Source organism: Nicotiana tomentosiformis, chromosome 12, assembly GCF_000390325.3.
Source record: "Nicotiana tomentosiformis chromosome 12, ASM39032v3, whole genome shotgun sequence".
In the NCBI taxonomy this organism is placed as follows: Eukaryota; Viridiplantae; Streptophyta; class Magnoliopsida; order Solanales; family Solanaceae; genus Nicotiana; species Nicotiana tomentosiformis.
This window is the reverse complement of record NC_090823.1, coordinates 7,741,487-7,748,929: the sequence shown is the minus strand read 5'-3', so window position 1 is coordinate 7,748,929 and position 7,443 is coordinate 7,741,487.

The window sequence follows — 7,443 nt, the reverse complement described above, 5'->3', positions numbered from 1 at the left end:
AAAATAATAAAAGAACAAAGAAACACGTTTATCAGAGAAGACTAATTCATATAAACCAAGTTTGCTATGGTAAGAGCCTAAATATCCCCAGCAGAGTCGCCATGCTGTCGCACCCCTTTTTCTCGCGAAATCGGGTTTCGACATGTGACAACTCTTTTAAGGAGGTATTAAAAGAGGAGAGTCGCCACCTAACGGTTTTTAAGGTGCGTTAGGCACCTATTTGCATATGACTCGGGTTTGACTAGTTTGCATCACCAAAGATCGGGTAAGGGCTCGAAATTACCTCGAAGAGAAGGTGTTAGGCACTCTTCGAGGTCCACAACTGTGGGTCCCGGCCAAACTTGAATTATATGAATTAGTCAGATAAACAAAGACAGAGAAAACAAGAAGTTTGATTATCAAAGACTTCGACTAAATACAAACACTTGATTCAAGGATAAAATGGGGGGTCCTAAGTTTTTTAGCCTAAAGGATCACCCCGTGCAACATAAATAATACTTCATAACTCCCTCAAGATGGGGTGTTATTCGTATTATTCAGCGGGCACAGACTATCATCTCCTGCTACCCGATTACTATGTTAAAATTGTTACCTAAAAGCGTTCTAATTCAATTATAGGTCGTACCCTATGCGTGCACTACCTGGCCCATACTTATGATCCACGAGGCATTTGGACCTCTATTTTTGGGTGGTTCTAGACTTAACTTAGGCTGCTCAAAAATGTTAAAACTAGGCGACAATTCAAAACAAATAGGACTGCAATTAGATCCAATTAAAAGCTCACATTAGCCTCCGCAATTAGGCAAACAATTGCACGCAAACAGATTTTACATATTAGGCAGTTTTCAGAATTGAAGGGGTTGCGGTTGTTAAACTCTATAGGAATGATTTCTAGATGATTTGATTCAGATGCGCAAGCCATTTTTAGACCTAATGATTTCCAAATTACCAATTGGTAAATGCCAAATGCTGTTAAGTGGCTTATTACAGATTATCAGTGGACACATCTATAGGCATGATTTCTAAGTGATTTATACAATAAGGAACAACAGAGCTTATTGGAAATGATCAAAATTAATATGCTTCCTAATAATCGCGTGGATAAACAATAAAACAACGTTTGAAAAGGCGAGTAGTGATATCCTATAGGCGTGATTTCTAAAGCTTGGCGATTGGAATTGATTCTCATATAATTAGCTCCTACATGATTTCTAGATGGACGATGAGATTGCAATAGCGAATTAATTAGTTAAAATCCTATGGGCATGATATCTACTGAGCAGATTAAGGAGCAGTCATTAGCAATTATTTCCTATAGACATGTTGTCTAGCAACACATAGCAGTAGACACAAGAATAGATAGAATACTCATGCATTGACAACATACTAATTATGTAAGTATGTGATCCCCTAATGACATAATTTCTAATAATGCACAAAGAGATTCACATATAACAAGTCATATAGCAAATAGATCACAGAAATCCTATAAACATGACAGCAGAGTCGCCATGCTATCACACCCTTTTTTCTCACGAAATCGGGTTTCGACATTTGACAACTCTTTTAAGGAGGTATTAAAAGAGGAGAGTCGCCACCTAACAGTTTTTAAGTTGTGTTAGGGCACCTATTTGCACATGACTCGGGTTTGACTTATTTGCATCACCAAAGATTGGGTAAGGACTCGAAATTACCTCGAAGAGAAGGCGTTAGGCACTCTTCGAGGTCCACAACTGTGGGTCCCGGCCGAACTTGAATTATATGAATTAGTCAGATAAACAAAGATAGAGAAAACAAGAGGTTTGGGAAGTTTGATTATCAAAAACTTCGAGTAAATACAAACACTTGATTCAAGTAAAAAATGGGGGGTCCTAAGTTTTTTAGCTTAAGGGATCACCCCGTACAACATAAATAATACTTTGTAACTCCCTCAAGATGGAGTGTTACTCGTATTATTTAGCGGGTACAGACTATCATCTCCTGCTACCTGATTACTATGTTAAATTTATTACCTAAAAGCGTTCTAATTCAATTATAGGTCATACCCTATGCGTGCACTACCCGTTCCATACTTATGGTCCAGGAGGTTTTGGACCTCTATTTGGATGGTTCTAGACTTTACTTAGGTTGCTCAAAAAATGATAAATCTAAGCGACATTCAAAACATGTAAGACTGCACATAAAGACAATAAATGGCTCAAGTCGGCCTCCATATGTAAGCAACAAATGCACGCGAGCAAATTCATTTTATAGGCAGCAGACAAATTTCAAAATTAAAAACCTTAAGCCTTATAGTCGTGGTTTCTATGTGACTATGCATTAAAACATACAAGAGGTTTCAAAGGCTAGGCGCTGCTTATCTCCAAATAATTATACTATTGTTGCACGCTGATTAGAGATTATATAGATGTTGTTTCTAGGTGATTTATGCACTAAGTGACAATGAAATCTGTTGGAGAAGAGCCTAGAATTATACATGCTTTTCTGACAGTAACATAAACGAACAGCAGACATCGTTTGGAAAATTAACATTTTTAGGCGAGTAGTAATACCCTATAGGCAGGATCTCTAACAATTGATGATTGGGACCAATTCTCATACAATTAGCTCCTATATGCATGCTTTATAGATGGACGATGAGATTGCAATAGCGAATTAATTAGCTAAAACCATATGAGCATGATATATATATTGAGCAGATTAAGGAGCGGTCATTAGCAATTATTTCCTATAGGAATTTTGTCTAGCAACACATAGCAGTAGACACAAGAATAGATAGAATACTCATGCATTGACAACATACAGATTATGTGAGTGTGTGATCCCCTAATGACATGATTTCTAATAGTACACAAAGATATTCACATATAACAAGTCGAATAGCAAATAGATCACGCAAATCCTATAAACATGCTTTCTACCATTTTTTATGCAAATATTAAGAGATACCCATTTCCCAATTTCACTATCACCCCAATTGTTATTACAGAATTATTACAGCCTAATAATGAATAAATTACAAAGTAGTACAAGCAATAATAGTAGACCTAAGACAGACCCAAAAGATATCCAGCATTGACAAGCCGTCAAATAAGCTCTTTCTCCACACATATCTCAACATAGCCCAAAAAATAATAGGAGAAATTGAACCAAACCCAACAGTTATGGTTTGATCATAGGATCCAGGAAATAATCACTTACACAAGTCAATTTGCACATTCAACAGGGAAATGGCCAAAGAACCTCAGGCCCTAGTGTGTCAGAGTTCACAAGGGTTTCAAAATGGACCCCCAAGCAGTGCTCACACTAGGGAGGTTAATAGAAAAAGCTTTAGTGGCCTTGGCTTTCAGCCAGCCAAGAATTATAGGTTCAGAATAGGGTAAGTAACCAATGAGAGTGAAAATAGAAGTCAAATGGAAGAGTTTGAAGAAGTGCATTTGGATTTTTAGAAATAGGCATTGTAAAGGTGATCACATAATAAACATATCAACACAGAGGATAAGCAAACTCAAGAGATAAGTTAATATCATAAGTCCACACTTAGCACATTAAGGCAAGGAAAGAAAGCAAGGGGGATTATGGCTTCCGGGATTACGAAATTAATAAGTAAGGCATTATGCCAAATAGGACAAACAACAGAACATTAACTTAACAGGTTCAAGCCTAAGGGTCAAATTATGCTAAGAACTAGGGGTTGAACAGTGCAACTCACACCAATAAGGCAAACATAATCAAATGTTATAGGGAACATAAGTTAAGAAGCTATTCTAAAAGGTTCCAACTAGTTGTTAGGGAGTATAGAGTTAGACAAGCTAAGGACATACTAAGTGAATAAAATGATCATAGGAGCAAATCATAGCTAGAATGAGGGTCTTAGCATGGATTGGAGCATATCACAGATACAAATCAATCACTATAGAAATCCAGGACAAGGCAGGAAACAAACTGATGTCATATAACCAATGTTAAACACTCAAAGTACCAATACATTAAGCTAAACAAACTTCAAATAGTCTAAATTGCTCAAGTTAAACACAAATACATTTTAGAACTGATAATTTAGGCATGAGCAAATGCTAGAGAGGTTCATAATATAAGCAGAGTTACACATAGAGATAGTCTAAAAACACATTAGGTTATGCAATTTCATAAGCGTGCATATGCTAATCAGGAATATAAGAGAATGAACATTTGAAGGGCTAAAAAACTCACCAGTTACTGATTGACAAGTAGACAAATAAAAGAAGAACAAAATCACTTTGAACGTCAACAAAGTAGTATAACCTAGGACCTTAGATGCATCAAGTTCCCAAGGGCTTCAAGGAACCCAGGGTAATGCTCACACCCAAGGAAGTTCGAGAGAAATAGGAATTCTGGTGGCCTTGGCTTTCAGCTGGCTAAGAACCAAAGTAGAACAAGAGAATAAGCGAACAACAGAGTGAAGATCTTTAGCTTTTTAGTGGAAATTGTGATTCAAGGTCCGTCCAAAAGGGAATGGGAGAGGGGTTTATATAGCAGTCAAAATCGAGCAAATATATAAGGAAACCGAATAATTTAAGCAACAAACAAGGAAAAGAAACATGCAAATCGATTTAAAATCAATTTAAGAGAGAAAATCTGTAAACCTTAGTTTTTTTTAGGAAAAGTGTAAATCAGCAGAATCCAAACAAAATCGAACTCACACAGTATAGTATTGAACGTATGTAGATGAAATAGTGCTCAAAATCAAAGATTCGAACCACTTTGGTTCGATTTCGGAAGATATTGCTTGCTATGTTTAGGCAAGCACCTAGGTAATACCACAAACGGACAACCAACACCAAAAGGATTCGAATATGGCAAGAGAATGATAGTCGAATCCCGTTATCAGTGGGATTAGGAGAGGGGATTAAGGGGGAGGTGGCTAGGGTTCTCCATAAGAGAGAATAGGAGAATTGAGCGTTTAGGGGCAGCGGATTAAAGGGAAATGGGTAGGGTTCTGGGTTAGGTTAATTTAAGAGGGGGGAGTGGACGATGGCCGTTGATATTGAGAGATCAACGGCTGAGATAAAAAAAATTAGACGGGCGGGTCGTTTAGAAGTGGGTCGCGACCGGGTATTAGACATGGGTCGTTTGTCTTTGGGATGGGGTAATTAGGCTAGGTATTTGAGTGTTTGGGCCATTCATTTGGTCCGAAATTGGTTTAAAAATTGGGTTGTTGTTTAAATACCCAATATTTATCAAAAATAATTTATAAAAGTAATTAATAAATAACAAAAACTATTGTTTGTGCACTAAAATGATTGAAAATAATAACTTAACATTATAAAAATATAAAAAGCTACTTTGGAACAAATAAAGTAATTATACATAAATATAGGCTATTATTGCAAAAATGTGCAATTAGCCTAAAGATGCAAATGCAATTATAGAAAAAATAAAGTAAAATATTATAAAACATACACGTTGGTGTAAATAATAAGTTTGGATGATTAAGTCATCACAAAATAATTTAAAGGATAATTATTAGATATTTATAATAAAAATATAGAAAGAAATTGATTTAGAGCTTTAAAATTATGGACAATTATAGAAAATGCTTGTATAGGTTTGTAAACTAAATGATGATGCAAATATGCCATTTTGAAAGTATATATGCATTTTTAGAAAATATGAAGGAAAAATTGGGTATCAACATACATGATTCTTCACACGTATATTGTGATACAGTTTAGGCCTCATAGCACTATGGGCGAGGTGGCCTTCGTGATGTTGATTTTCTTATTACACCATAGTTGTGCTTGTACTTCTCAGTATTGTTTGTTTCCAATAATTTTCCCATAATTATATTTTTGTGCACTCTATTGTGCTTGATGTTGACGCACATGTGATCGGTGAGCCCGAGTATTATAGCTCGATGAGTACCCTATATGGATTGATATGATGGGATCGGGTTGCAGGCAGCAATGGTACAGTGATGAAATGTGACTTCTTATTACTATTTCGTGTATTTTGCTTTCACCTTGTTGAAAATAGTTCATAGTAAAATGCTAAACTTTCCCTGCATGCTTAACTTGCTTAGTAGTTTTCTTATTTGGCTTTCTTACTGTGATCTGTCATGTTTGAATTATTACTTATTAGTGTACAAAACCGGGTTGTGTGGGGCTCCATATGATTATTGTTGATACTTGTCGGTGGGCTACTTGTATTGGCTAAGATGAGGTTTCTAGACCTGAGATTTGCACTATTGTATTGGGATGAGGAAGGTTTGGAAGAATAATACTATATTTTTGCTGAGGATTTGGACAATGGCCCTGGTCGTACGAGTAGTGGTTAAGAAGTTATGCGTGTTTCTTTCATCATCGGTAGGGTATGAGGGTTTTGAACGAGGTTCTAATCGATACGAGGTTTGGTACCGGCACCAGATTTGTTTTTGGGCAGTAATGGTGGTCAGCAGTCCCTACTGTGAGTGTCGAAGTGATGAGGTATATATCATGTGATTACATCTTGGGTTATGGGTATGACTTGATACAACTTGTTCAGACTTATACAATGTGTAGATGTGGGATTCGAGTCTTGTAATGAATTATGGATGATAGAGATTGGGTTCTAAGGTTTAAGGACCAAGGTCAAAATAAGGATCTCTAGATATGTTGTATTGGAAGGCTTATGTGGATCATGGTGACGTGGGATCACCCCCGGGTTTATGCATAGTAAGGTTACACCGTGATTTGATAGCTTTGGAACGACTCCTGGCACGTTCGAGGACGAACGTATGTTTAAGTGGTGTAGGATGTAACGACCCGACTGGTCGTTTTGAGTATCTGCACTTCGCTCGATTTTTTGAGGGCATGAGTATCTCCGTACGATGTGTTATGACTTGCGTAAATTGTCGTTATTAGTTTTTCAAGTTATCCGGAATCGATTTGGAAGAATGAACTTCAAGATTTGAGCTATAAGTTGGAAGAATTGACCAAGTTTGGCTTCTTAGCATTTGACCTCGGAATGGAGTTTCGTCGGTTCTGTTAGCTCCGTTGGGTGAATTTGGACTTAGAAGCGCTTCCGGATTGTAATTGGAGGTCCGTAGTCGAATTAGCCTTGAATTGACGAAAGTTAGATTTTTGAGAAGTTTGACCGGGAGTGTACTTTTTTATATCAGGGTCGGATTCTGATTCCGGAAATTAGAATAGGTCTGTAATGGAAAATGTGACTTGTGTGCAAAATTTGAGGTCAATTGGAGATGATTTGATAGGTTTCGGCATCGGTTGTAGAAGTTGAAATTTCAAAGTTCATTATTTTGACTTGAGGTGTGATTCATCGTTTCAAGATTGTGTTATGCGTGATTTGAAGCTTCGATTAGGTTAGTTTCGTCATATGGAACTTATCTGCAAAATTTGGCGCCGTTTGGAGTTGATTTGATATGGTTCGAACGCTAGGTTGTGATTCTAGAAGTTCTTGAAGTTT